This window comes from Macrobrachium rosenbergii, chromosome 49, assembly GCF_040412425.1.
Source record: "Macrobrachium rosenbergii isolate ZJJX-2024 chromosome 49, ASM4041242v1, whole genome shotgun sequence".
Lineage (NCBI taxonomy): Eukaryota > Metazoa > Arthropoda > Malacostraca > Decapoda > Palaemonidae > Macrobrachium > Macrobrachium rosenbergii.
Window position 1 is genome coordinate 41,108,606 of NC_089789.1, and position 7,500 is coordinate 41,116,105.

The window sequence follows — 7,500 nt, forward strand, 5'->3', positions numbered from 1 at the left end:
GGATCTTAATCACCCGGCACATCCTTCTCTTTACGGAGTATGGAACAGGATATACCTGTCCTCCAGAATGTCTAATTAAATGAACCTGATCTGAGTCATATGTGATCTGATACGCTTCGACTGTTCTCAACCCGATTTCATTTTATTGCTCTATCACGTTTCTACCATTCTCAACCTGATTTCATTTTGGTCTTCGAAACATAGACAGATGAGGCTTCGATAATGCTCAACCTAATTTCATTTTGGTCTTCGAAACATAGACAGATAATGCTTCGACCATTCTCAACCTGATTTCATTTTGGTCTTCGAAACATAGACAGATAAAACTTCGATCATTCTCAACCTGATTTCATTTTGGGCTTCGAAAAATACCGGGATAAAGCTTCGATCATTCTCAACCCGATTTCATTTTGGTATTCGAAACATAGACAGATAAAACTTCGATCATTCTCAACCTGATTTCATATTGGTCTTCGAAACAGAGCTAGATAAAGCTTCGATCTTTCTCAATCTGATTTCATTTTGGTCTTTGAAATATACACAGATAAAACTTCGATCATTCTCAACCTGATTTCATTTCAGTCTGCACCACTCAATACCTTGACAGCACTTCTGCCATTCTCAACCTATTTTCATTTTGTGATGATCCAGGCAAAGATCCACCAATCTCCGATCATTCTCAATCTCAGTTCGCTTCAGTCAGCACCGAAAACATGGCCTGGTCACGCTTCGATCACTCTCAACCTGGCCTCCATTCTGTTTGACCGAAAGATTCTCAACCTAGCTCAATTCTGTTTGACCAAAAGATACCTTGATCGTACTTCGATCGTTCTCCAACTCATTCATTCCAGAAGCAGTACAAAATCATATCTCATCTCAATCACGCTCCGGTCGTTCTCAAACCCGATCTCGTTTTCCGCCAGCGCCAAAAATACCTCGACAGCGACTTACAACTTTTTTTTTTTTTTTAGCCTCGACGATCCGTGTGCCACCACTCCGGAGAGACCCCGAGCGCCAAAACAACCGTACCTCTGGCAGCATCGGGACAGCTAACTCATCACCTAGGAAACAGGCCCTCTCCCAGGCTCCCTTCCAGTCACACACATACATACATACGTACATACATACATACACACATATACACATACACGCCCTACCACGTATGTGTCATGGCTCACCTCTCTCTCTCTCTCTCTCTCTCTCTCTCTCTCTCTCTCTCTCCAAGATTTGGATCAAGCAATCCAATCTCGTATGCGTTGATACGTCTTCTTCGCTGTTTCTTTTCCTTCTCTCTATCAACTGGATTTTTTTATTTACTCCTTTTTTACTTTCTGTACGTCGTGACAGTTTTTTAATATTTTTTCCTTTCCATTTAGTTACAATGAAAGATCTGCTGAATTTTACCATCTGATGACCAGTCGAACTTTTTTTTTTTTTAATAATTTCATTCCGACCATTAAGTTCTTAATTTTCCCTCAATTATTACTGAATGATCTTTTTTCTGATCATCAATTTCAAGTTTTCATTAAGTGAAGATTTTACTTTATTTTCCATCTGATAATTATGTAAATTTAATTTTTTTTCCCGCCTGATCATCAATTGATATTAAATTTTTTCTCTCAGGACATAAAATGGTTGATCCTATAAGTAATAACGTAATTAAGTAAACACATAATCACAGCAAAAGATATTATTATTATTATTATTATTGTTATTATTATTTGTAAGGTTACTCTTTTGCATACGCTTATTTCTGTACGCAATAAACCCTTCATAAAATATATGAAAAACTTTTACAGTTATAAGTGGGGTTCGAACCCACACATACACCCAAAATACTACAGATAATTAATGTTATGCTAGAATTAGGTTGTTTAACGTGAGTGGGTTCGAATCTTCTCTGGAAAAATAGGGTTTCTTCACATGCTTCCCGTTCGGATTCAAGGCTTACAGAAATATATATAATAAATATATTTAATAATATTATATATATACACATATATAAAGAAATGTCTCGAAATCGAGATGTATAGAGATTTGTATGGATTATTATTATTATTATTATTATTATTATTATTATTATTATTATTATTATTATTATTATTATTATTATTCAACACGAACCCAACATACTTACGCAGCAAGGCTAAAATTCCATTAACTTGTAAAGCAAGCTTCTACAGAATAAAAGTATTCATACGCTACCAATAAAAAACAAGAGATAGACAAAAGGATAAATAAAAACAGAACAATTATTGCAGGCCAGAAAATCAGAGGCACTGCTGTACGCGAAGCTTTCGGAGCAGAGTTAAGGCTTCTCTCAAATCCAAGTGACTCGATGTCAATAAAAGATTATGAATAAATTAATGAACCTTGTTCCCCCAGTCGCTGACCCCTTTTTAAAACTCATGGCCTTTTTCCTGTGCTCTCTCTCTCTCTCTCTCTCTCTCTCTCTCTCTCATCGTTGACGCCCATTTAAAACTAGTGACCTCTCTCTCTCTCTCTCTCTCTCTCTCTCTCTCTCTCTCTCTCTCTCTCTCCCCTGATCGGCGTGACCCTTTGTGACGCCAGATAACCTCAATTAATCAATCAATCAATCAATCAATCTCTCTTCCTGATCGTTGACCCCCATTTAAAACTAGTGACCTCTCTCTCTCTCTCATCGTTGACCCCCATTTAAAACTAGTGACCTCTCTCTCTCTGATCGCTGACTCCCATTTAAAACTAGTGACCTCTCTCTCTCTCTCTCTCTCTTTAAAACTCTGACTCTCTCTCTCATCGTTGAATCCCTTTTAAAACTAATGACCTTTTACTCTCCGTCAGTCTCTACTGTTGACCTCCTTTTAAAACTAATGATCTTTTTTACTCTCTCTCTCAATACTCTTTTAAAATCTGACTCTCTCTCTCTCTCTCTTGCTCTCTCTCTCTTATCAAACTATCCTATTCTTCTTGCTCCATCGCCGACCCCCATTTAAAATTTTGACCTTCCTTCTCTATCGCCTCTTCCTCTCCACCCCTCTGCAATCATCTTTCCGGCCCTTTCACTTCAATTGCCTTCGCTTAATTCTCTTATCTCTAGCTTTCCCCTTTTTATCTTCCTCCTCTCTACCTCTATATTACTCACATTATGAATCCCTTTTAAAACTCTCCTTTTCTCTCCGTCTGATCTCTGCTTTGCTTGAACTTCTCCTACTTTAAACATTTCTTTTACCTCCTCTATTTACTAGTAACGGATTCCATTTGACTATATCTCAATACTCTCTCTCTCTCTCTCTCTCTCCATCAAACTCTCTATCTTACTGTTGCTACAACATCTATAAGCAACTATCAATTTCTTCTCTCTCTCTCTCTCTCTCTCTCTCTCTCTCTCTCTCAGCATCTAAAATCAACCCCTATTTCTCTCTCTCTCAGCATCTAAAATCAATTTCTCCCCTTATCTTAGCTCTCTCTTTATCTTCTCTCTCTAGCATCTAAAACCAACTGCATTATTTCACATTTCTCTCTCTCTCTCTCTCTTCTCAGCATCTAAAAACCAACTGAAAGTATTTCTCTCTCTCTCCCTCAGCATCTAAAATCAACGGATTCTCTCTCTCTCTCTCTCAATCAGCTCTCTCTCTCTCTCTCTCTCCAACGAAAGTATTTCTCCTCTCTCTCTCTCTCTCTCTCAGCATCTAAAATCAACGAAAACATTCTCTCTCTCTCTCTCTGCATCTCTCTCTCAACGAGTATTCTCTCTCTCTCTCTCAGCATCTAAAGCCAACGAAAGTATTTCTCCCTCTCTCTCTCAGCATCTAAAATCAACGAAAGTATTCTCTCTCTCTCTCTCTCTCTCTCTCTCTCTCTCTCTCTCTCTCTCTCTCTCTCTCTCTCTCTCTCAGCATCTAAAGCCAACGAAAGTATTTCTCTCTCTCTCAGCATCTACAATCAACGAAAGTATTCCTCTCTCTCTCTCTCTCTCTCTCTCTCTCTCTCTCTCTCTCGCCTGCCCTGCAAACCTTTCCCGAAAAGAGGCAAAGAGAGAATAAAAGCCCAATTTTCTATGGCGCCCTCTTTTGAAGCCGCCCTCCGGGAGAGAAGACTTGGAAATGGACGCTTACGAAAGGAGCACAATAAGAGAAAAACGAGCACATTAAAAGAGAGGAAGGAAGAGAGAATCTTCCGTTAAAAGCAGAGGAAGGAGTCGACCTTGAGGATTCGCGCTGATACAGATAACGGTATTCTTGTCTTTTTTTCTCTCTCTCTCTCTCTTTTTTTACCAGAGAACGGAAAAGCTAATTCTCTTTTTGCTTTCCATCAAGGCACGGCAGAATCAGTTTTATTTCATCAAAGAGTATGATAATTTATTCTTTTTGGAAAAGCGCTATTGAATCTTCTCTTGCTTCGGATCAAAGAATTTGATAGTTTATAACTTTTCTTAAAAAAAAAAAATAAAATTTTTTGTGCTGATGTATATATATGTTCTTTAACTTTTCTCTTTTCCTTTGGAACAAAACTTTGGAATTTTATTATTATTTTTTTTTTGAAGACCGAGAGAAGGTGAGTCCAGACAACAGAACCAGTGGTCTCGAAATGATACTCCATAACAACATAAATAATCTAATTAAAACAATTAGGTTTAATGTTAAATTTTTAGACCACACTTTAACCATTAAGTAAATTTGGTTACTGGCATTAGAAAGCTGAAATTTATATTCATACATAAATACATACATACGCACACACATACATAAGTGTGTGTGTATATAAATGAGTGTGTGCACACTTACAAACACAAACGCAAACACACACACATATATATATGTGTTATATGTGTTAGTGTGTGTGTGTGTGTGTGTTTGTAAGTGTGCATAGAGCAGTGCGCGAGCGCGGGCGCCCAGAGCGCGCGTGTACCTTTGTACCCATCTCGTCCACAAAAACAAAAGCAAGTGACAGAATGATATAATCGTAAGTCATCCAACAACATGATAGAATCACACTGTGCTATCAATAGAATCCACCCTCCCAGTACGCACGAGGAACAGATCTAACATAGCACATAGATCCCCAGCTCTCCTACTCAATTCCGGGCTGCCATGATTCTCCTCCCCCTCCACCCGTCAGGGTCTCGCCCGCCCCACCCTCTCCCTCTCTCTCTCTCAGGTCTCTCTCTCTGTCTCTCTCTGTCTCTCCCTCTCTCTCTCTCTCTCTCTCTCTCTCTCTCTCTCTCTCTCTCTCTCTCTCTCAAGGCCGCCATGAATATTACAGTCGGCCTGATGTGCTCTTCGATGTTATTTCTGCTCTGCCTCTTTCTTTTTCAGTTTTGTCTTTTGACCTTTTTAGTTTATTGCTTCTTTTAGCTATTTTCTTTCAATTCTCCGTTCTTCCGTCACACTCCGATACCTTACGTCACGGTGGTTTTCTTAAGTTGATACTAACTCCAAAATCTTCATCGTGGTCAAGCTTATATGAATTGAAAGTATGAACATTTACTGGCAGTAAGTTTAGATACATTCTGTCGCGGTGGTTTTCTTAAGTTGATATTAACTCCAAAATCTTCATCGCGGTCAAGTTTATATGAACTGAAAGTATGGACATTTTATGGTAGTAAGTTTATACATAACAAAAGTTTGAGAACAGATTAATGGCCCTGTTGCAAGCGGCAGCGAGTCGTTACGAATAACGGATGCCTAAAGATTTAGAAGAATTCATCATTTTACTAATTTTCAATTTTAAGCAAAAACTGACAGAAAACACCACCAAAATAAATGCGTTCGTTACAGACTCTTCGTCCATTCATTGCAGCGCCAGAAAAAAAAAGAAAAAAAACTCATTAAACAATTCCTCAAAAAGAGAAAGGGAGGAACAGGATAATAACGGCTTAATTAAAGGAGAGAGTAACAGAGGAACAACTGAACTTTGGACCAGACGAACTTCTCGCGAAGGTCAGCAAAAGCTCCGCCGATGCGAGGAAACGCCACGAGATGTTTCAAAATAAATTGTGATAGAGATTAACAAAGCACTCTGATATTTCTTACAGCAGTGTTTATGCATGCAATATATTAAGATAAAAACTGTTTCCTTTATATATAATAATAATAATAATAATAATAATAATAATAATAATAATAATAATAATAATGGTGAAGAACTCTACAATGATGTCAGTGTAAATATATATTAAAATATGTATAAAACAAGTGCTTTCGTTTTATATAAAATTTTAATTATATCTACAGTGACACGATGTGACTTCTTCACCGTTTTAGTGACTCATGCGATTATGAGATTTTTATGAATAATAATAATAATAATGATAATAATAATAATAATAAAGATAAATTACAATGAAATACACTGCCTCTTGAACAAGGAACAACCCTTTAAAACGTTTCATCATTAACAAAGAAAATTAAAACTAACATTAAACTTTCACAGTTTGAGATTACAAGAGGCCCCGGCCTAAGGTTTCTTTAATTAGGCCTACCTCAAAGAGGAAGACAAACTGTACCCGGGTTTCCAAAGGTTTCTTTTCACCCATCGAGGTTTCTGTTCACCGCCCTTTCCTGCTCTCGAAACCCCTCAAAAAAAAAAAAAAAAAAAAAAAAAAAAAAAAAAGGTCTCGTCTTCAGACCAAAAGGAAGAACCAACATCTAATTCGGTCCGCGTTAAAATCTGACAAATTAATTTGTCTACCGGACAGGTTGCCTTTTCTCTCCTTGGGAGAATGGAGAGAGAGAGAGAGAGAGAGAGAGAGAGAGAGAGAGAGAGAGAGAGAGAGAGAGAGACCCTGTTTATAACTATAGAGAGAGAGAGAGAGAGAGAGAGAGAGAGAGAGAGAGAGAGAGAGAGAGAGAGAGAGAGAGAGAGACCTGTTTATAACTAGAGAGAGAGAGAGAGAGAGAGAGAGAGAGAGAGAGAGAGAGAGAGAGAGAGAGAGCCAGCACCTCAACGTTCAACCCGGACAAAACAAAACCGTTCAAAACAAACAGGTGCCTAATAAATCCTGAGGCGGAGGAGCCAGGTCCTTGCCGAGTTAGTAAAAGGACTCAATGACTAGGACCGGGTACTTGGTGGGGGACGAATGAGTTTAAAGGCCCCTTGTACATAAAACGGGTTAATTAAAGGGTCCCGTAACGTCGTTAAGTGTTAATCCCAGAATCCACTCCCGCTGCTTTAAATTGGTAAATCTCATAAGGGTAATAAGTAATTACAAAACCCCCTTGAATAAACAATGTTCTCTCTCTCTCTCTCTCTCTCTCTCACCTAATATTCCAAGCTAATGCAGTGTACAAAAGGGATCATAAAACTTTCATCTTGTCTAATTAACCTTCGTGAGTTTCTGTAGCACAGACAACAAAAACGCAGGCTTCAGAAATCTGCAGTGCATGGCTTCATAATTATATATATAATTATATATTTAATACATTATATATATATATATATATATTATATATAATTATAATTTAATACATATATAATTATATATATATATATGTATATTATATATTATACATATAATTA

At 37.7% G+C, this 7,500-nt stretch overlaps 1 protein-coding gene and 1 long non-coding RNA gene across 2 annotated transcripts in view; both read right to left on the minus strand.

Annotated features, from left to right (window-relative positions):
- LOC136832369 (syndecan-like) overlaps window positions 1–7,500 on the minus strand; it is a 173,345-nt gene that overhangs the window by 84,760 nt on the left and 81,085 nt on the right. The window lies entirely within an intron of this gene.
- LOC136832293 (uncharacterized) lies at window positions 1,212–2,747 on the minus strand. The gene is made up of 2 exons (XR_010851154.1): window positions 2,647–2,747; window positions 1,212–2,493 (listed from the first exon to the last, which is right to left on the minus strand). It is a non-coding gene; the product is annotated as an uncharacterized lncRNA (long non-coding RNA).